The sequence below is a fragment of the Raphanus sativus genome, chromosome 8 (genome assembly GCF_000801105.2).
Source record: "Raphanus sativus cultivar WK10039 chromosome 8, ASM80110v3, whole genome shotgun sequence".
NCBI classification, from domain to species: Eukaryota; Viridiplantae; Streptophyta; class Magnoliopsida; order Brassicales; family Brassicaceae; genus Raphanus; species Raphanus sativus.
In genome coordinates, this window is record NC_079518.1 from 18,617,632 (window position 1) to 18,640,594 (window position 22,963).

At 39.0% G+C, this 22,963-nt stretch overlaps 1 non-coding gene and 1 pseudogene across 1 annotated transcript; one reads left to right on the plus strand and one right to left on the minus strand.

Annotated features, from left to right (window-relative positions):
• Positions 1–10,831: 10,831 nt before the first annotated feature.
• LOC130499028 (uncharacterized) overlaps positions 10,832–22,963 on the minus strand; it is a 127,445-nt pseudogene continuing 115,313 nt past the window's right edge.
• LOC130499260 (small nucleolar RNA R71) lies at positions 14,459–14,565 on the plus strand. The gene has a single exon (XR_008938141.1). It is a non-coding gene; the product is annotated as a small nucleolar RNA R71 (small nucleolar RNA).

A 22,963-nucleotide genomic window follows, 5' to 3' on the forward strand; every position in this document is an offset into this window, starting at 1 on the left:
TCCCTCGGTTCCAGCTTGAGGACAAGCTGAGTCTTCTTCGGGGGGGTATTGATAAGCTAGCTGTACCTTTGGCTTACATACAGAAGAAGCAGAGGTCGCAGAGGAGAGCTAGAGATGACTGAAGTGTGGAAGTGAAGTGGAGATGAGAGACTCTAGCTAAGGCAGAGGCTTAGTAGAGTCTTAGATATATATAAATAAGAGTACGATGTCGTTTTACTATTTGAGAAGAAGCAGAGGTCGCAGAGGAGAGCTAGAGATGACTGAAGTGTGGAAGTGAAGTGGAGATGAGAGACTCTAGCTAAGGCAGAGGCTTAGTAGAGTCTTAGATATATATAAATAAGAGTACGATGTCGTTTTACTATTTGAGACTTGTAGTATTTATTCTCGAGTTGTTGAACGTTTGGGGATATCAAATGATCAATTAACAAAAAGCAATTCTTATCTTCTCTCCCTTTCTTCTACTTTCCCATACCCTTTCTGTTACAGATAAACCCTAGTTTATCAGTTTGATTGGTCATGTCGATACCGTTGCTTTCGATCCGACCAAACCGCAAAGATATGATTTTGTCAGGGTCAAAATCATCTTGCATGTCTCCAAACCTTTAAGTAAATTTCGAACCCTCAACCTCCGCGGTGGTATACAACATACTGTATATTTCTTCTATGAGAAAGTTCAGAAATGCTGCTATCTCTGTCAAAGACTCACGCATGCTCAAGATCAATGTCCTTTTGTGAATCGTGATCAGCCGTACGTTGATGTTCAAGCACCAGTCAATCCCTTCACCTCCAGCTCCTCTGACAAAGGTGGCTCTCTCTCTGAAACTGATCCGCTCTTTGGTGTCCTTAAGGATCATCAAGTTGGCATTCATCCTAGCTCTGGAAGGCCTAAAATCGCTCCAGAAGTTCTTCAAGAAATGCACAACTACTTGCTCTCAGCTAATGGAGAAGACCGGAGTGTTAAAGAACAGCGCATTATCTCCTCCGTTCAAGAAGTGGAGCGTGACCCGATTGCTCAGCAAACATTTCTTCAATTGATACCTCCTCCTTCTGTCATTACTGCTTTGACTGAAGGTAAAGGTATAGTCTTTGACTATGAAAAGGTCGTGACATCTAGTGCTCCTCAAGGTCCTAAGTTGATGTCTGCTGCAATCTCTGCTGCTCGGCTTCCACCAATCGCACCTCAATAATTGGAGTTTTCCCCTATTCAACCTTCCTCAGCTCCTCAAAGAGGTATGGACCCAACGGTTTCTCAGTTACAGTTTACTCTAACTGATATTACCGGGGTCTCTACTGCTAAAGGCTCTGTAAGAAAAAGGCCAGGGAAATACAAGAGGAGAGCTCAAGCTTAGGGTGGTACTAAAACTTCTACTCAACAAGGTGAGACTCAACACTCCAGAGACACTACGGTTACAAAACGGAAAGCAGAAGAAGAACTGGCGGATGCTCCGAAGCTTCACAAGCATAAAGCATCAGAGATGGTCCCAAATGAGGGACCGTCGACTGCGTGATGAGCCTTATTAGTTGGAACTGTCAGGGAGTGGGGCGGCCTCAGGACCTGACAGTTCAACGTCTCACGGAGCTACGGCGTACGTACTTCCCTGAGATTTTTTTTCTGATGGAAACTATGAACGGCAGTAATGTTTTGGAAGACCTTAGGGTCTAGTTAGGTTATGACTCTGTTTTTACCATTAATCCTGTAAATACTTGGGGTGGATTAGCTTTGTTTTGGAAGGGTAGTGTCAAAGTAGAAATCCTGTATTATGATCAAAATCTTTTGGATGTTAATATAAAGATGGGTGATCATCAGTATTTTCTCTCTTGTATATACGGCCACCCTCACACTCAATATCGCCATTTAGTTTGGGAACGTCTATTGAGGCTTGGTATCTACAGAAGAACCAGTTGGTGTATGGTCGGATACTTCAACGAAATTTTAAACAACTCGGAGAAGATTGGCGGCCCTCTGAGAAGTGACTCTACTTTTCAAGCCTTCACCGATATGCTTTCTATCTGTAACATGACGGAGTTGCCAAGCACGGGTAACAGCTTCACTTGGGGTGGACACAGGAAGAATTTATGAATTCAAAGTAAACTTGATCGTACTTTTGGCAACTCGGATTGGTTTAAAATGTTTCCTGCATCAAATCAACGCTTCCTTGCTAAGAGAGGTTCCGATCACAGACCTGTTCTCATCAAATTCACAGCCTCTCAAGATAGCTACCGAGGATCTTTCCGCTTTGATAAAAGGTTCCTCCACCAGCCATTAGTACAAGAAACAGTTCATCATGCTTGGAACTTGCTAAAGCCTCATCAAGATCACTCGGTATCATCTCGTATAAGCAATTGTCGAAGGGCTCTTAGCCAATGGAAGAAAACCACTCAAGCTAATTCTCAAGTCAGAATTACTCAGCTTCAGAATGACCTTGAGTTGGAACAATCTTCTATGGACCCATCTACATCTAGAGTAGCTTTGCTTAGTCGTGAATTGGTGAAAGCATACAGAGATGAACAAAATTACTGGAAAATGAAGAGCAAAGATAACTGGATCCTTCATGGAGATGGCAACAAAAAGGTCTTCCATGCTGCGGTCAAAACTTCCAGAGCAAGAACCATGGTCACGAAATTGATGGATGCTAATGGTGTCGCACATAGATCAGAGGCCACCAAAGCTCAAGTGGCTATTCATTATTTTCAAGACCTCTTCAAATCCTCTAACTCTGAGGATTACCGAGACATGCTTCAAGGCTTTTCGGCAAAAGTTACTGATAGGATGAATCAAAGCTTAACTCAAACGGTAACGGCTGATGAAGTTAAACATGCTGTATTCTCCATTAAGGGTGAAAGTGCACCAGGCGTTGACGGTATGTCTGGTTTTTTCTTTCAAACTTATTGGGATACAGTTGGTGAGCAGTTAACCAAGGAGGTCATTGGCTTCTTTGAATCTGGACGCATGCCAACTGGTTGGAACTACACTCATATTTGCCTCATCCCTAAGAAGCTGAACGCATCTCTGATGTCTGATCTCAGGCCGATAAATCTTTGTACTGTTATGTACAAGACAATCTCTAAAATTCTAGCTTCCAGACTTCAAAAATTCCTGCCACTCATTGTCTCCTACAATCAATCGGCCTTTGTCTCTAAGCGTTTGATATCTGATAACATCATATTAGCACATGAAGCAGTCCACAGCCTCAACACCAAACCGGAGATCTCAGAGAATTTTATGGCTGCAAAAACCGACATGTCAAAGGCGTTTGACCGTGTGGAGTGGAATTACCTCCGAGCTCTTCTTTCTGCCTTGGGTTTTGATGCTGTTTGGGTTAGATGGATCATGTCCTGCGTGTCTACTGTTACCTACTCGGTGCTTATCAATGGGCAATCCCATGGCTATATAACTCCACAACGCGGTCTGAGACAAGGTGACCCCTTGTCACCTTTTCTTTTTGTTCTATGCTCCGAGGGTCTCTCCTTTCTTCTTAACCAAAGTGCAGAGAAAGGTCTCATCAGAGGTATCCAATTCTCACCGTCTGGCCCGGAAGTTCACCATCTGTTTTTTGCTGATGACAGCCTCTTTCTCTTCCAAGCTGATACATGTCAGTGTCAGTCTTTCAAAGAGATTCTACAGATATATGGTAAAGCTACCGGCCAGGTGATAAATCTCAATAAATCTTCTCTTACTTTTGGAAAGAAAGTGAACAATGACCTCAAGCTTCAGATTCAATCATCTCTTGGGATCTTTGCTGAAGGCGGCTCTTGGACTTATCTCGGGTTACCAGAATGCTTCAGTGGTTCTAAAGTCAAGATGCTTGCATATATTCAGGAACGACTGAAAGGACGAATGTCCGGATGGTACTCTCGTTTCCTCTCTCAAGCTGGCAAAGAAGTCATCCTTCAATCTGTTGCCATGGCTATGCCTATCTATGCAATGATCTGCTTTAAACTTCCCAAAACAACCTGTAAGAACCTCACTTCTGCAATGGCTTCTTTCTGGTGGAATTCCTCAGAAGATAAGGGTAAGATCTATTGGCTTAGCTGGGATAAGCTCTGTATCCCGAAGCGACTTGGTGGCATGGGCTTCAAGGATATTGGCATCTTTAATCAAGCCTTGCTGGCTAAGCAAGCTTGGCGCATCCTCCAAGACAAATCTTCTTTGTTTGGGAGGTTTTTTAAAAGTAGATACTTTCCAACAGGCGATTTCCTTACAGATAAACTAGGTTCCCGTCCATCCTACGCCTGGAGAAGTATCTTATATGGTCGCGATCTCCTCCTCAAAGGTCTGCGACATATGGTTGGTAATGGAAGTTCTATCTTTGTATGGACGACTCCTTGACTTGCGGATGGAGATCGTATGCGTTTGCCTCTGATGAAGAACTCTTTGGTTGATCTTAATCTTAGAGTCAGCGATCTCATGCTCCCCCAATCTCACTTGTGGAATATGGAAGTGCTGGAGCAGCTTTTTTATCCTCAAGATATTAAGATCATTGATATCACTCAAATTTCCCTAAAAGTGAATTACTCTCTCAAATAAGAGGTTCAGATGTAGTACTTAGGGATCGAATCCACAAGGACTCTAGGATTACTTGAAGGTTCAATTAATTAGAAATAAAGATAGACTTAAGGTTTTATATGTTTTAAAGCAGTAAATATTAATGTGAACAAGGAAGTTGTTCAGTAACTGAAATGAAGGTTGTTTCTTAATGAGGAAAATAGCTAGATCCAGGTATTTCTCAGGTATGAATTTATGCAGTTTGAAGGTGACATTAGGGCTTTAGTCCTTTGAACTCAAACAATTGGTACAACCAGTATGGTCTCCTTTGACTAGATCCCGGATCTCAACTGTCGTTTGTTGATCTCGGAAAAGAGTCGATCGATACGACTTCCGTCTAATCGATCGATACACCTTTCAAACAATCGATCGCTACAACGATGGTTGTATCGATCGATGGTAATTCTAGCAAGCATTATCGATTTGGTTGAATACGTTCTCTAATGATCTAAACCACCTTTCGCATGTGTCTAGTCAGTTAGATCACTTTAGTTTGTTTCAGGGTATTGAGAGTATACAATTGGTTATCTCTTCAATCCTAAGATCTAGATTTAAGGGTGATCAATCCTAAATCTAGTATTAAAAATAACTAAAGTGAAAGAACTAATTTAATCACCCTAACAATTGTCACAATCTCATCACATGATTCACCCTTATGAGAAACCTAAATCTAACAATTAGGTTTACTCAGACATATTCATGAGAGACAAAGTCATGATGGTTTGAATAAAACTTAATATGAAATAAGGAACACAAAGAGTAATGAGTAAGATAAAAAGGGAGTTCAAGATCTTCTCTGTTTTGCAGTCTCAGATCTATCTCTCCAACTCTAACTCTTCTCCTAAGGTAGCCAAATTGCTTCTCTTCTCCACTAGGTCTCTAGGCAAGTCTGCCTCTAAAATGATACAAAACCCTAGTATATAAAGCCTAACAGGCGGCCAGGGACTAATTGTGTAAATAGCACACTTTATGATACTTGAAAATCTTCTAAATTGTAATCCATCGAATGGCTTAATGTCGATCGACACTCTTCGATATCTGTCGATCGATTGTAATTGACTCTAATCGTCTGATCTCGCATGATTCCTATCGGTCGATTCTTCATTCGTGAGAATACTCCAAAAATGCCTTAAAAGTATTGCTTTCTTCAATTAAGTACCTGTGCCTGAAAATACTCTAAAATACTTTGAAAATGTAGTAAATATGATTGAAAACTCTCATATACCATGGCTAAAAACGGGTAAAATTCATGGTATATCAACTCCCCCAGACTTACTTTTTTGCTTGTCCTCAAGCAAAACAATCGGTAGTCTCTCTGAAGGAGGTTTGAAAACAACATGACTCTTATTTTTGAAAACTTAAAAATCCTCACTTCCTTGTCAAAAGAATCTAAACGGTCTCAACCACAAACGCACGTTTATACCTTATCCTAGTCTAGCAACCAAATTCATCTATCCAACAACTTAGCAGATCTTGTCTAAAATTCTCCTTTACTAACCTCATTTCTTAACATAAAATAAAAGTGCGTGCTTTACCTTGGGAGTATCGATCAAAAGACATATGGATTCAACTCAAACAAGTTTCCTGAGCAGGTAGTCTTTTCTGATACTTTTCTCCCCTCATCTCTCTTCTCTGAATCTCTTGTTAGTTTCAATTTCAACAGGTTTCGATGCCACATAGGTCATCTAGTCCATCTCATTGACATTTGCATTGTAACTCATACATTTTTGGCAAAGTGTAGCGAATAATGGGGTTTGGTACTCAACCTATCCCTCGTTTCAACAATGTGTGATCATTCTTGAGATTTAGAATACTGGGGTCGCAGGAGACACTCCTACCCCTCTGCCTCTCAAGAAATCATATCAATCTTTTCTTTATAAACTTAGATCTTTGAGATGCCGAAGAGAGAAGGAAGGAAACCAGAATTGCACAGACTTGTACCTTTTCAGATTTGTAGGAGGATTCCGATCCGATGTATACCAAGCCCCAAAGACAAGCTAGGATAGTCAGTATTAGGTTGGAGGTTAGCTTCGGTTCCTTTAAACAATCTGGGCAAGTGTGGCTAACTGACAGGTTGATCCACTTTGGTATCTCTAGTGCAATCTGTGGTTAATAGGTCTAAGTAGTGCCAAAGAGTGGTTTAGAAAATCATTAATAAAAATTTATATTTTCCTTTTTGACTCGAAAAACAATTTATTTTTGAAAAATAGAGGATAAAAGATAAATGTTAGTAACACCCTCCCCCAGACTTAAATTACACCGTCCCGGTGTAATAATAAGTAGGAGAAGTATAAATAGAAAATGTTAGAAGTATAGATATTGAAGCAAAGTGTCGTACCTTTCTGTCTTTCCCGTCGACCGATGTACCATAGACGGTATCGATCGACAGTATCAGACAGAATGTGTGATAATGTGTTTAGCACGGAACTCACTCACTCGTCTAGCTTGGCTCTCAAGTTAGCTCAGTTGTCAGTCCAAACACAAAGAAAATTAAACATACGAAATAGTGCAAAAGCATAAAACATAGATAAGTTTAAAAAACATAAATCCTGCAAATCCGAAACATAAAATAAAATAAAAAAATCTGAAAGATAAAGAGAAGAGATAAGAAGGCTAGTCGGTGGCCTCCTCGTCCTCCTCCTGCTGGTACTGGTGAGATGGTCCTGGGTCTGCCGCTCTGACACTCCTCCTGCTCGCACATTGGGGTCGCGTGACTCTAGCCCAGATGGCTCGAAGAGCACTCACGACCGTCCTCTGAAAGTCTGCCTCAGGCATCGGGACGTCTGGAATGTCCGGGAAGTCAGGAAGGGTAGCTGCGGGTGCTGCCTGCGATCCTCCAACACCACGCTCCATCGGTTCCTGACGAGACTCGGTGGTGAGATCCAATAGGAACTCGTCGTCGGGTTTGAACCGGATCCTGTCGACCTGATGGTCGAAGTCAGTGAGTGATGCATGCGGGAGCTGAAACAAACGGAAGCGGCGGTCAATCCTGAAAAACCAGAGAAGGCTCTCCTTGAGCCAGCCGCAGTTCATCAGGTGCTGCTCGTCCATGAAGAGATGGCGACGGTCCGCGGTACTCCTGTCCAGACGGACACCACAGAACTCAAAGATCGGTGTGAGAAGACTACCCACACTCTCCTTCTTCCTACCCGAACCCGAGAAGGGTTTCTTCTTCAGTGAGATCAGATGCTCGGCGAAGAGAGCTCCAAGGTTGGGGACTACCAATCCCGCAGTGTCGAGGTGAGAGAGATCGACCAGTCCGTTCACCGCTGGGAAGAGCAGTGAGAGATCATGTAGGCGCACCTTGTTGGGCTCCATCTTGCACAACAGAGTGTTGGCAATAGCCCATAGGAAGTAGCGGAGCGACGGGTGACGAACGTCGGACTGAGTCGCTGAGCCGCTCCAGCTGCCCGTGCCTATGATCTTCCAGAAGTCACTCGCACCTGGGAGAGGCGAGAATCTGCAAGATGTAGCATCCTCCTCAAAACCGAAGATGCCGCAGAGCTGGGGGATGGTGATAGAGTATCTCTTCCCTCTAGCAAAGAAAGAGAGAACGCCGTCGCCCGCTATCTTAGGACCGTCGTGGCGGTAGGTGAGACGGACAGAGGCCATGAACTGGCGCACCAACGGGACGTGGAGGTGTAGGTGTGTGTGGCTATGGTGCCCAGGCCGAGCTGAGCAATCATCGCGTACAGATCATCCTGGATCCGCATCTTGTGTATGACCTCCGGGTCAATGAAGCGTGTGGGCTCGATGTCGACATCGATCCAGGTGTTGTTGTGCAAGCTATTGTAGTCGTCCCATTGCTCTGTGAGCTCTCTATCGAGACACTCGCTGCTGGAGATTATCTTCTTCGGGTCTGAGAAGTCGCGACCCTCTCTGTAAGCGATGGGGGTCTTATCCTCATGTGGCCATGGAGGCCTCTCATCGTCCCTCGGGACTCGTGGTTGCCGGCGGTTTGAAGGGCCAGCGGGATCACTCCTCCTCTTCGTCCTCCTCTCTCTCTCAGTGTCCGAATCTGTGCTCATCTGAAAAGAAAAGTAAAACGAGTAAGTTAGCGTTGGTTCGCGGAAAAGAGTCATATCGACCGATGCACACTCGTGTGTGTCGATCGATAGATCAAATTAGTGTTCATCAGAAAATCGGGAATCGATCGACAGGACAAAGTCTATGTCGATCGATAGCGACTCGCGAAACCTGTAAATCAACAGTTCACACGAAAAACGAATCGAAAGAGAGGATTTGAGCAAAACAAAATATCCTACCACTTAGATAAACAGTTCAAACATCTAAAACAACCTAGAATTGCACCAAATCAACCCGATTTCACCCAATTCAAAACCCAAACCCTAGGGTTTCAATCCAAAGAGAATTTCGGACCAATACCTTGGAGAATGTGAGAAATGCTAATGGAAACAGATGGAGAACTTGAAATCGAGTGGTTTTGGGCAAAGAATTAATGGAAATCGTCAAGAAACGAGAGAGAAAAAGGAGTTTTAGGATTCGGCTAGGGTTTGCGAAATAAGAGAAGAAGAGGCGTATGTTTAGTTAAATGAGAAGTTGCCTCGACATCCCCGTGTCGATCGATACAACTTGGTTGATATCGATCGATTTTTATGCATTTGTGAAAGTGAGCGCTTTGAAAATAATTTAAATGTCACTAACTAATAATTTAAATTTCTAACTAAAATGAGAAAAAAAAAATTCTAACTAAAAGAATTAAGTAAAAATAAATCCAAATAAAAATGAAAATAAAATTGAAAATAAGAGTTAAAATAAGGATGAAAATATTAAATGAAAAATGTATTAAAAATAAAGAAATAAAAAAGAAAAATGAGTTGCCTCCCATTCAGCGCTTAGTTTAAAGTCTTTAGCACGACTTAGGATAACTGTATTTAGTTATCACGGGGTGGTAGCAGCGGAATGGGCTTTTTATCTGGTGGTTTGGCCCAATAATGCTTTACGCGCTGCCCATTTACTGTGAACTCGTCGCTTTCTTCACTAACGATCATTAGTGCTCCAGAAGATTTTACTTCCTTAATGGTAAAAGGTCCTGACCAAGGAGATCTTAGTTTTCCAGGGAAAAGGTTTAATCTGGAGTTATATAGGAGAACTTGATTGTTCGGCTCAAAATGTCTAGATACGATTTTCTTATCGTCATAAGCTTTTGTTCTTTCCTTATATAACTTCGAATTCTCATATGCCAAATGTCGTATTTCATCGAGCTCGTTGAACTGAATTAGAAGTCTCTCGGCAGCTGGCTTGATATCAAAATTTAGAAATTTGGTTGCCCAGGCTGCCTTGTGCTCCAGTTCAACTGGTAAATGGCATGATTTCCCATAAAGTAAGTCAAAGGGTGTCGTTCCCAGTGGTGTTTTGTAAGCGGTCCGATATGCCCATAAGGCATTGTCTAATTTGCGACCAATCTTTCCTATCTATTCGAACGGTCTTCTCCAATATTTCCTGAATTTGTTAGTTCGAAACTTCCACTTGTCCACTGGTTTGTGGGTGATAAGGTGTAGCCACTCGAAGATGGACACCATTTTTCTCAAGTAATCGGTCGAAAAATTTGTTGATGAAGTGTGATCCACCGTCACTAATGACTATTCTGGGAACTCCAAATCTTGGGAAGATAATGCTCTTGAAAAGTTTGACAACGACAGATGCATCATTTGTTGGAGAAGCAACTGCCTCGACCCATTTTGAAACGTAATCTACAGCGACCAGGATATATTTGTTGCCATAAGAAGATGGGAAAGGACCCATAAAATCTATTCCCCAACAGTCGAAGACTTCTACTTCCAAGATAAAGTTTTGTTCCATCTCATGTCTCTTGCTTATTTTTCCTCTCCTCTGACATCTGTCGCATTGTGCTATATGAGCATGAACATCGCGAAATGTTGTTGGCCACCAAAATCCTGTTTGGAGAATTTTGGAAACTGTTTTAAAAGTGGCGAAATGTCCTGCGTAGTCAGAGCTATGACATTGGTAAATAATGTTCGGAATTTCAGCTTCAGAGACGCATCTTCTATATATGCCGTCAGAACAGTGCTTGTAGAGATAGGGCTCATCCCAATGGTATCTCCGAACTTCATGAAAGAGTTTCTTTCTTTCATAACCTTTTAAATTTTCTGGTTCAAAATCAGCGGCTAAATAGTTGACTATATCGGCATACCAGGGTCGATCTTTGATGTTCCGTCCAATCGCATTTGCTTCTTGTAGAGAGACATCAGATATATTATGATTCAAAGCATTACAAGCAACCTTAACTGGTATGTCAATAAGTTATGTTGATGTTCTGTTGCTGATGGATACGATTGATCTTGCATCAGTAATGTCGGTTGTCAATTCGTCATTTGATTCGTCCAGTAATCCGTCAGATATGAGCGATATGTGACCTATGAATGACGTGTCCAAAAGAGCTATATTCTCTGTAGGGAAGAAATCGTCTATAGGAACTTTATCCTCAATTCGAATCCTGGAAAGATGATCAGCGACACCGTTGTCTACTCCTCTTTTATCTTTGATCTCAATATCGAATTCTTGGAGTAGTAAGATCCATCTTATGAGTCTTGGTTTAGCATCTTTCTTCTGCATTAAATATTTGATAGCAGCATGATCAGTGTGGACTATAACATGTGCTCCAACTAAGTACTGGCGGAATTTTTCGAAAGCATAAACTACTGCTAGTAGCTCTTTTTCTGTGGTAGAGTAATTTTGTTGCGCTTCGTCGAGTGTGCGACTCGCATAGTAGATAGCCTGCAGCTTCTTATCTTTTCGTTGTCCTAGAACCGCTCCAACTGCGAAATCACTCACATCACACATAATCTCGAAAGGGAGATTCCAATCTGGGGGTTGTACGACTGGGGCAGTTATAAGAGACTTCTTCAGTGCTTCAAAAGCTTCCTTGCATTCTGGTGTAAAATCGAATTTAACTTCTTTGCACAAAAGATTATTCAGAGGTCTAGCAATTTTACTGAAATCTTGTATGAATCGTCTGTAAAATCCGGCATGTCCAAGGAAACTCCTTATGTCTCTAACGTTTGTGGGTGCTGGTAGACCAGCCATTACTTCAATTTTAGCTCTGTCTACTTCTATTCCAGCTGCGGAAACTTTATGTCCAAGGACTATACCATCGTTTACCATGAAATTGCATTTTTCCCAGTTTAGGACAAGATTATTTTCTTCGCATCTTTCCAATACCTTGCACAAGTTGTCTAGGCAATCCTTAAAACTTGATCCGTAAACCGAAAAATCGTCCATAAAGACTTCCATGAAATCTTCGATCATATCTGTGAATATTGACATCATGAAACGTTGGAAAGTGGCTGGTGCGTTACATAGTCCAAATGGCATTCTGAAAGATGCAAATGTTCCGTAAGGACAAGTAAAAGTTGTCTTTTCTTGATCTTCAGGATGTATCGGTATCTGGAAATCCGTCAAGAAAACAATAATATTTATGGTTGGCCAGTCTTTCGAGCATTTGATCGATGAAGGGTAAGGGAAAATGGTCTTTCCTAGTAGCAACATTCAGTTTCCTGTAATCAATACACATTCGATGTCCAGTGACAGTGCGTGTAGGGATGAGTTCATCTTTATCATTTTTAACCACTGTGATCCCACCTTTCTTTGGTACAACATGCACATGGCTTACCCATTTACTGTCTGAGATAGGATATATAACTCCAGCATCCAGAAGTTTAATTATTTCTTTTTTCACTACCTCTTTTAGGTTTGGATTTAGTCTCCTTTGCTGCTCTATAGATGTTTTTGCATCTTCTTCGAGGTGGATACGGTGCATACAAAGGTCAGGAGCTATCCCAGGAATATCATCGAGAGAATACCCGATCGCTCTCCGATACTTACGCAGTTTGTTTAAAAGAAGTGGAAGCTCTCCATTCGTGAGATTAGCATTAACAATGACGGGATATGATTTATCGCAAAGGAATGCATATTTCAGGCCAGCTGGAAGTGGTTTCAGTTCAACCTTGGGTGCTTTTTCTTTAGTCCAGTTGGTCGATGAAGAAGATGATCGATCAATAGTTTCCCTAAGGTATTGATCCGTAATGATTTTAGAATCATCATTTTCTTCATTTGCAATTCCGATGCTTGCGTCCATAAGATTCGCATAATCTTCTGTTCTGCTATCTATGTTCAGGATTTCTTGTTCATCAGGAGTGAATGTGTCTTCTGATGAACTATCAGCACATATATCCATAAGGTATTCTTTTTCTAGCTCAGAAACTTCTTCTGTGTAAAAGGCGTGATCGTCTATCAGAGGACGTTTGACTAGCTTTTCCATGTCGAAGTTCATTGATATATCTCCGACATTTAAATTAATATTTCCTCCTTTAACATCTATGATTGCTCCTGCTGTAGCCAAAAAGGGCCGACCTAAAATAAGGGGGTCTTTCGGCACTTGTTTATACTTTAGTACAACGAAATCTGTCGGTATGAAGCAATCATCAATTTTGACTGGTACATCTACGAGGATTCCCTCAGGCACCCTAATAGAACGATCAGCTAGAACTAACGTGATAGGCGTTGGAACGAATTCATTATAACCTAGTGAAACTGCCACAGAGTATGGCATGAGGTTTACACTAGAGCCAAGATACAAAGAGATCGAGGAAAAGGTGCGTTTTGTATCTTGCAATCTAGGACAAAACTACCAGGGTCAGTCCTTTTGATTGAAGTTTCTCCTTGTATCATCACACTTACTTCCTCTGACACCATCATAACGCTTTGTTCTCTACTCGAGGATATCATATCTTTTACGTACTTTTTCACCGACGGGGCTATCTTAAGGGCGTCACTGAGAGACATCTCGAGAATGATTTTGTCGAAGGCCTTTTTGCAGATTGCATGTTCCAATGCCTTCTTAGTTTGCGGTTTGTTTGGAGGAAATGGGGGAGGAGTTCTATAGACTCTTTCAGTTCCGGTAGATTGTATATTGCAATCGTTGGTGCCGCCAGACGGTCGATCGTTTTCCTTCCCAGAGGATCGATCGATATTTGGTTCGTCTAGATGATCGACTTCGATTTCGGCATCAGGATTCTCTTTTTCTAAGTCTATAGTTTTTCCCTGATCCTTTTTATTTGAAGAGTTTTTCCTTTGTTCTGATGTTCCTGAGTCGGAATCATTGTCAAGAAGCTCTATGGGGTTGGAATTTCTCTTTCCTGCCTTATCGATGATTTTTTATTGCTGGCATCTTCTCTGGCATTCGTTTCAAGGCGTTTTCCGCTTTGTAACATCACGGCATATGCCTGGCGTTTTGCCCCAGGGTTAGCATCGGTCCTTCCAGGAAGACGGCATGTCTCTCTTTTTAGAGTAGTTGCGAGGTTAGCAATTTGGTCTTCCAATCCCCGTAGGTGTTCAATTAATGAATCCATCTTCTGATTTAGTTCACTGTAAACGCTGTTTATTTTCCCATTGAATTCGGATTTCATTTTACGGTTTCCTGTAAGAGCTTATTTTAGATTGTACTTTTCTCTCCCAGTAAGAGACTGCATACAGATTTCATAGTCTCGTGTAAAGCTGTCGACGTTAAACACAGAATGATGATCAGTAGTATCTAATTCTTCTATAAAGTCGAGCTCATCTTCTGATATAGGAGGAGTTTTATTGTAGTACTGGCACAGGTTAGGTGGGTTTCGATCTGTCAGAAGGGAGTGAAGCAAATTTATAGAATTTTTTATCTCAGCTAACTCAGTATTTTCTATTGAGATTATAGCTTTTTCTTTTTCTTCATTCATCTCTTCATAGGATCTTCCTGTTGCCATGTTTTCGATTAGGCGTCTTGCCTCCATAGGATTTCTAGTAACGAAATTCCCTTCGCTTGCTGTATCAAGCGTTGTCTTATAGCTCAGACTAACACCTTTGTAAAAAATCTTAAGAAATTGTGGTTCTGAATAACCATGGTGGGGGCATTCGAGTTCGTAACTCTTGAATCTTCCCCATGCGTTTTTGAATGATTCCTGAGGATTTTGACGGAAGGTAGAGATTCGCCTCCTCACTTCCCAGTAACGAGTATCGTTGAAGAAATGCTTAAGGAAGACATTTCTAATCTCTTTCCAGCTAGTCAGGGATCCTTTTGGTAGACAGTTTAGCCATCTCAAGGCTTCCCCTTCTAGTGAAAATGGAAAAAGTCTGCAACGTATGTACTCGTCTGGAATTAATTTCTCTAGACCTTCGATGTGGTCTTGTGGATGTTCTAAAGAAGATCCTTTAAAAGGGTTTCGACGCACCATATTATAATAATCAACATTAAACTGGGTTTTCGAGGTGACGTCATCAGGTATTCTGATAGCGGACCTATTGGAATAGGTCCTATCGGGGTTTAAGTAGTCTTGCAAGGGTAATTTAATTTCTTTACCTATGTTTAAGGTAGAGTTTGACTTAACAGGGATTTCAGTCCCCTGTTTTTCATTAGTTTGGCTAGAAGTGTTGCTTGATTGACCTATTGGTTCAGTTTGGACTACTTTCTCATTATCAGCATCGGTAAGAGGGTACTTACCTGCTTCCGGCTGGGTGGTATCGATCGATAAGGTTTCGGATGAAACGATCGATTCTTCTGTATCTGCGTCGCTCGATTGACAATGTTCCGTGTCGATCGATGCTTGGCCGACATCTGTATTCTCCATCCTTTGTGTTGTAAAACAAAAGAATAGAAAAATTAGCAAAAGTAACAAAGTCTATGCTAAATCCTAAATTAAATCTAAAAGTAATAAGAAAGAGTCCCCGGCAACAGCGTCAAATTTGATATCACTCAAATTTCCCTAAAAGTGAATTACTCTCTCAAATAAGAGGTTCAGATGTAGTACTTAAGGATCGAATCCACAAGGACTCTAGGATTACTTGAAGGTTCAATTAATTAGAAATAAAGATAGACTTAAGGTTTTATATGTTTTAAAGCAGCAAATATTAATGTGAACAAGGAAGTTGTTCAGTAACTGAAATGAAGGTTGTTTCTTAATGAGGAAAATAGCTAGATCCAGGTATTTCTCAGGTATGAATTTATGCAGTTTGAACGTGACATTAGGGCTTTAGTCTTTTGAACTCAAACAATTGGTACGACCAGTAGGGTCTCCTTTGACTAGATCCCGGATCTCAACTGTCGTTTGTTGATCTCGGAAAAGAGTCGATCGATACGACTTCCGTCTAATCGATCGATACACCTTTTAAACAATCGATCGCTACAACGATGGTTGTATCGATCGATGGTAATTCTAGCAAGCATTATCGATTTGGTTGAATACGTTCTCTAATGATCTAGACCACCTTTCGCATGTGTCTAGTCAGTTAGATCACTTTAGTTTGTTTCAGGGTATTGAGAGTATACAGTTGGTTATCTCTTCAATCCTAAGATCTAGATTTAAGGGTGATCAATCATAAATCTAGTATTAAGAATAACTAAAGTGAAAGAACTAATTTAATCACCCTAACAATTGTCACAATCTCATCACATGATTCACCCTTATGAGAAACCTAAATCTAACAATTAGGTTTACTCAGACATATTCATGAGAGACAATGTCATGATGGTTTGAATAAAACTTAATATGAAATAAGGAACACAAAGAGTAATGAGTAAGATAAAAAGGGAGTTCAAGATCTTCTCTGTTTTGCAGTCTCAGATCTATCTCTCCAACTCTAACTCTTCTCCTAAGGTAGCCAAATTTCTTCTCTTCTCCACTAGGTCTCTAGGAAAGTCTGCCTCTAAAATGATACAAAACCCTAGTATATAAAGCCTAACAGGCGGCCAGGGACTAATTGTGTAAATAGCACACTTTGTGATACTTGAAAATCTTCTAAATCGTAATCCATCGAATGGCTTAATGTCGATCGACACTCTTCGATATCTGTCGATCGATTGTAATTGACTCCAATCGTCCGATCTCGCATGATTCCTATCGGTCGATTCTTCATTCGTGAGAATACTCCAAAAATGCCTTAAAAGTATTGCTTTCTTCAATTAAGTACATGTGCCTGAAAATACTCTAAAATACTTTGAAAACGTAGTAAATATGATTGAAAACTCTCATATACCATGGCTAAAAACGGGTGAAATTCATGGTATATCAATCATCAAGAAGATAAAGCCAGTTACTTCTTCTGAGGACTACTTCTGTTGGAATCACACGAGGTCAGGAGAGTACTCTGTTCGCTCTGGCTATTGGCTTGCTGAGAGGTTAGCAAGCTCTGATGCTTTTGTGGCAGGCGGAATGCTCCCCTCTCTTAATAGAATAAAGGACATTATCTGGTCCCTTGATACAGAGCCAAAGATCAGGATCTTTCTTTGGAAGGTGATGAGTGAAGCTCTTCCAGTTGCAGATAATCTCATCTCCAGAGGAATCAAAATAGATACCAGATGTCAGGTGTGTGGCCATGAAGGTGAATCCATCAACCATGTGCTCTTCACATGCACTCTTGCTAGACAGTACTGGGCAATTAGTAACTTCCCTCGTCCTCTGTCAGGGTTTTCTAATACATCAGTCTTTTCCAATATCTACTATGTTCTTCGAGATCGAGATCAACCTTCCATACCGGTTAATATAAGCAGAGCTGCTCCTTGGATTATTTGGAACATTTGGAAGAACCGGAATTCACATTTCTTTGAAAACAACATTACTCCTGCCCCGGTTTTCAACAGTCAAGTTTATGAGACAGTGAATCATTGGTTTCTCATCAAGGCTATTGACAAGTCTGAGCAGGCTATTGATTTAGAAAGGAAAAAGAAAATTCTATTTGGTTGGAAGCCTCCCCCTGCTGCTTGGTACAAATGTGATATTGGCTGTGCATGGAACAAACACAACTATAACAGTGGCGCTTCTTGGATCCTTAGGAATTCTGAGGGTCGTGTTCTCTTACATGGACGTCGATCCTTTTCAGGCATTTTTTGTGAAGCAGATGCAATGCTACAAAGTTGGTTATGGGCAATTGAAAGCCTTCATACTCTTCACTACGACTCAATTATTTTTGCTAGTCACGACAGGGATTTTGTCACTGCAGTCTCAAATCCCTCTTTCTGGCCTTCCCTAAAGTTCTACACTCAGAAGATCTGTTCTCAACTCCAACATTTTTTGTCTTGGCGTGTTCAGTTTCTAAAACGACGTGACATCAAAGGAGCAGCCCTTATTGCGGACAGTGTCATCAAAGAGGATCGCTTTCAATCATACATTGCTGTTGGATATCCATCATGGTTGCATCATGAATTCCACCATTCTTAGCTCCTTCAGTTCTTGAATGGTTCTTCTTGATCCTTCTTGTAATGCTGTGCTCTATTAAAAGTTGTATGCTATTCTTATATAATATTATCAAGCGTTTAAAAAAAGATCCTTTATTTTCAACTTTATACTTCGTAATCTATACTATTAAAGCAAAATTCATATTAGGATTCTGCTCTTAATATAATTTGTTAATTACAAGTTATGCCATTCCTTATTTTATGGTTAACCAACAACATTAACTTCCTAAATATTAATTACTAATTACACGTAAAGTAGTGTTAGTACATGGTAGGATAGTATATGATCGTCTATGTTAGTACATGTTAGCTATATTTCAACATTGCATGATTTTATTATAACACTGCATTCAAGTTTGTTTTGCATAGCAAAAACAATGTATTAGACATCACATATACATAAATTGTTTTTCTGGTCACGACACAAATACATATATGGTTGATGTTTAAAAATTGTGGTAATATCAAAACATAACAGTCTCTATTAAAACATAACTAAGGACCAATAAGGCATGTCAAGGAAAGTTTATGGCAATCAAAACGGATATGAGTAAAGCGTATGATAGAGTGGAATGTGACTTTATTCAGGCTCTTTGTCATAAAATGGGTTTTGATTCACATTGGATAAAATTGATGATGGGGTGTATATCATCAGTGCAGTACCAGGTATTGTTAAACGGCTAACCTTGAGGTCTAATAGTTCCCCATAGAGGTTTACGACAAGGGGATCCGTTATCACCCTATTTATTTATTATGTGTATTGAAGCTTTGATCACGAATATAAAAAAGGCTGAAAGGGGAAAACAACTTACGGGAATGAAGGTTGCTAGAGCTTGTCCATCCATATCTCATTTGCTTTCTGCAGATGATAGTCTTTTTTCTGTAAGGCGCATAAGGAGGAGTGTCAAACTATTCTCAAGATTCTAAAGGAGTATGAGGCGGTCTCAGGTCAACAAATAAATTTTCAGAAATCTTCTATACAATTTGGACACAAAATAAAAGAATCCAGCAGGCAGGAATTAAGAGATATTTTGGGAATTCAAAATCTAGGAGGAATGGGATCTTATCTGGGATTACCGGAGAATATTGATGGATCCAAAATACAAGTCTTTGGGTTCATACAAGAAAGGTTGAATAGTAGGGTAAATGGTTGGACTTTCAAATTTTTTACCAAAGGTGGGAAGGAGGTGATCATTAAATCAGTGATAACGGCATTGCCAAATCATGTGATGTCGTGTTATAGGTTACCAAAGGCGATTGCAAATAAATTAACGAGTGTGGTAGCACAATTTTGGTGGAGCCCAGACGGGAGTACAAAGGGCATGCATTGGAAATCTTGGGATAAACTAGTTTTAAGTAAGGAGGAAGGAGGCTTGGGCTTCAAAGACCTTACGAATTTTAATACGGCGATGCTTGGATAGCAGCTATGGCGCCTGATAGAGAAACCCAAGATTTTATTCTCACGGGTCTTTAAAGGACGGTACTTTAGGAATGCTTCACCCCTAGAACCGACCCGATCATACTCTCCGTCGTACGGCTGGAGGAGTATTATCTCTGCTATATCTCTGGTTAACAAAGGACTAATCAAAAGGGTGGGAACAGGATCTTCTATCTCAGTATGGAATGATCCCTGGATCCCATCCACCCGCCCGAGACCAGCAAACAAAAACCTTCATACTAATCACCCTGATCTTACAGTTGATTCTCTAATTGATTCAACTACAAGAACTTGGAATTCGCAGGCACTTCGGACTTTAGTGGATCCTCAGGATGTAAAAATCATCGAAAGTATACCGCTGAGTAGGAATCAGTTGGAGGATAGGGACGGATGGCATTTCACAAACAACGGAAAATATACAGTGAAATCAGGATACCAAGTGGAGAGAGTTTATCCTGATAAGGAGAAACCAATAATAGTATTTGGACCTACAGTTGATACTTTGAAATCATTTTGCTGGAAAGTAAGATGTCCACCAAAGCTCAAACATTTCCTATGGCAATTGGTATCAGGGTGCATAGCAGTTAAAAAGAATTTGCAAGCGAGAGGGATAAAAGGTGACATATGTTGTGATAGGTGCGGCGCTTCCGAGGAATCCATAAATCATGTGTTTTTTGAGTGTCCACCAGCGCGTCAGGTATGGGCTCTTTCACAGATCCCCTCCAGTCCAGCTATTTTTCCCTATCAAGGTTTTTTAAAAAATATGGATTATTTATTTTGGAGAATTGATCCGAAGATGGAAACTCATCAGTATGCTTGGATTCTATGGTACATTTGGAAAGGAAGGAACAACAAGGTTTTCAGTAATTTAGATGTTGATCCGAGAGATACTTTGAAATTGGCAGAGACAGAATCAGCACTATGGATTGATACACAAAATGCAGATACACAGACTCTGGTACGACAAGCTGAGATAGCACCACAAACGGTAATTCCAGGCCGTTGGTGTTTCACAGATGGTTCGTGGAAAGATAAAGACAGATTCTCGGGCCAAGGTTGGTATAGTACTTTAGAAGGTTTTGACAGTTTGATGGGAGCACGGAATGTCAGAGCGAGTCTCTCTCCCCTTCACTCGGAAGTAGAGGCTCTGATATGGGTAATGGAAAGTATGAGAAATTTGCGTCAGTTCAGGGTTACGTTTGCAACAGATTGTTCCCAATTGGTAAAGATGGTTCAGAACCAGAGGAATGGCCAGCTTTTACAAGTTATTTGGAAGATATAAAAACCCTCAAAGACGGCTTCATCAACTCAGAGATTATTCATGTACCAAGACAACAGAATATGCAGGCGGATCGACTAGCACGAAGTGTCAGGACACAACCGTCTTTTGTTGTTCACATGGATGCAGAGTTACTGGCATGGTTTTTAGAGACCGGATGAGAGTGTGTGTTTTTACGCTGATGACAAAAAAAAAAAAATCAAAACATAACAGTCTTGGTTTTGAAGACGTTTTAAAAAAACAGTCTTCATTTTGTTTTAGAAACTTTTTTGAAAAAAAAAGTATTTACAAAATTAAAGCAGTTTGAGAAATCGAATTTTAACAATAAAATCAAAATCAAAGTTTTCTAAATATTTTTGATAACCACGAAGACTTGGCAAGTAACTTGATACTAAATGCCATTTAACAAAAAAAAAAAAGTAACTTGATGCTATATATGATATTTCTGAATCTCCGATGACCACTAAAATCAAAACACAATAGTTTTCAATTAGTTATACCTCCATTTATATTATTTTTTTCCATTCATCTTGACCCAAAATTTAAAATTATATTGATACTATATATGATATTACAAGTACTGTCAGTGAGTTCACAAAAGAAAAAACTATAATTTTACAAATATGTTTAAAAATGTATATTATAAGAAAATATAAAAAACGTTTAGAACAATGTTTTTAAACCGACCTCGACACTGAACTAGACTGATTTTTTTCATTAGATCAGTGGATAGACTGTGGGTATGATATAGGTCAAGTACTCGTTTGTTAAAGACTTTCAAGTAATCGAAATGAACTTACAAATTTCATACAAAAAGAGCATACATCCCAAACTTTTAACATCCAAAAGTCACATGAATTTATAAAGAAGTAGACAAAAATAAAATAAAGCATTCAAAATGTTGAATGGCCACATAAAATTCATTTTTCATCCATATTTCAATAATATTTGAAACCAATGATAAAATAATATGATAAAGTATTATACGGTAGGAAATTTATTTTAATTTTATTTTGACTATAATCCAAGAAATTAAGCTCAAGGATATTTTAATGAAAATTTTATGTTGTGCAAATTAATGCTACTATATATATATATATATATATGTGTGTATATATGCATATACAATATAAATAAAAATAGAACACTAAAAATTAAGAAATTTCATAAAAAATGGGTATCTCCAATACATATTAATTGCATTTGTGATACACTAAAAATGAATCCTTACTACTGCCAAGTTAACAGTTGCAATTGTAGTACTTGAGATTCAAATCCAGAAGACCAGTCTACACTCTAATTCTATAAGTTCCGAAATCAAGCTAAGATGAAGATATGAATTTGGTTAGATATTATAATTTTTGTACTAGTGTCAAAACAAAATAAGTTATGTATGACATATTTGTCTTATGTTAACCTGAAAATGGTTATATGAAATTAAAACTAGAAATAAATACTCAAAATAAAATTCTCTATTAGTGATATTGCAAATTAATGCATTTATTATACAACATTAAAAATTAAAATTTCTAAGATTCTACTGAACTTAAATAATAACATACATGTATAAAAAACCTCAGATGCCAAGTTTATACTAAATAAACTATTGGATAATCCTAACATTAAATATATGTATATTAAAAATAAATAATAATAATAATACAAATTAATTAATTTTGACTGAAACTTAGGTAATATTCAATCATAATAATAATCTAAACCTATAACCAATTGACCTTGCAAAATCAGTAAGAAATAACAAACTGTATATTAACAAGATATTTTCTATAAAGAAAAGAGAATAATATTTGAAACCAATGATAAAATAATATGATAAAGTATTATACGGTAAGGAAATTATTTTAATTTTATTTTGACTGTAATCCAAGATATTAAGCTCAGGGATATTTTAATGAAATTTGTTTTGTGCAAATTAATGCTACTATATATATATGCGTATATATGTATATACAATATAAATAAAAATAGAACACTAAAAATTAAGAAATTTCATAAAAAATGGGTATCTCCAAAACATATTAATTGCATTTGTTTTTACTATCTTCTTCATAGTATCTAAGTGTAGTTTATGTTACTAATTAAATATTTATTACCTACTTTTTAATGTATATTTTAAATCTTATATTCATTATGAAATATGTGTTAATTAATTAAATGTTTTTTGTGTAGAACAAAACAACCATAAACATATTGTAATCTAAATATATTATGCATGATGTATTTGGCTTATGAAAAACCCCATATGCCAAGTTTTTATTAAATAAACTTTTGGATTCGTCTAAAACTAAATATATAATTTTTTAAAAAATATATAATTTATAATATTAAATATATAATATAAGTTAAATGTTTTGACTTAAACTAAGATAATAATCTATAACCGATAGAACTTGCAAAATCAGTAACAAATAACAAAACATATATTGACAAGAT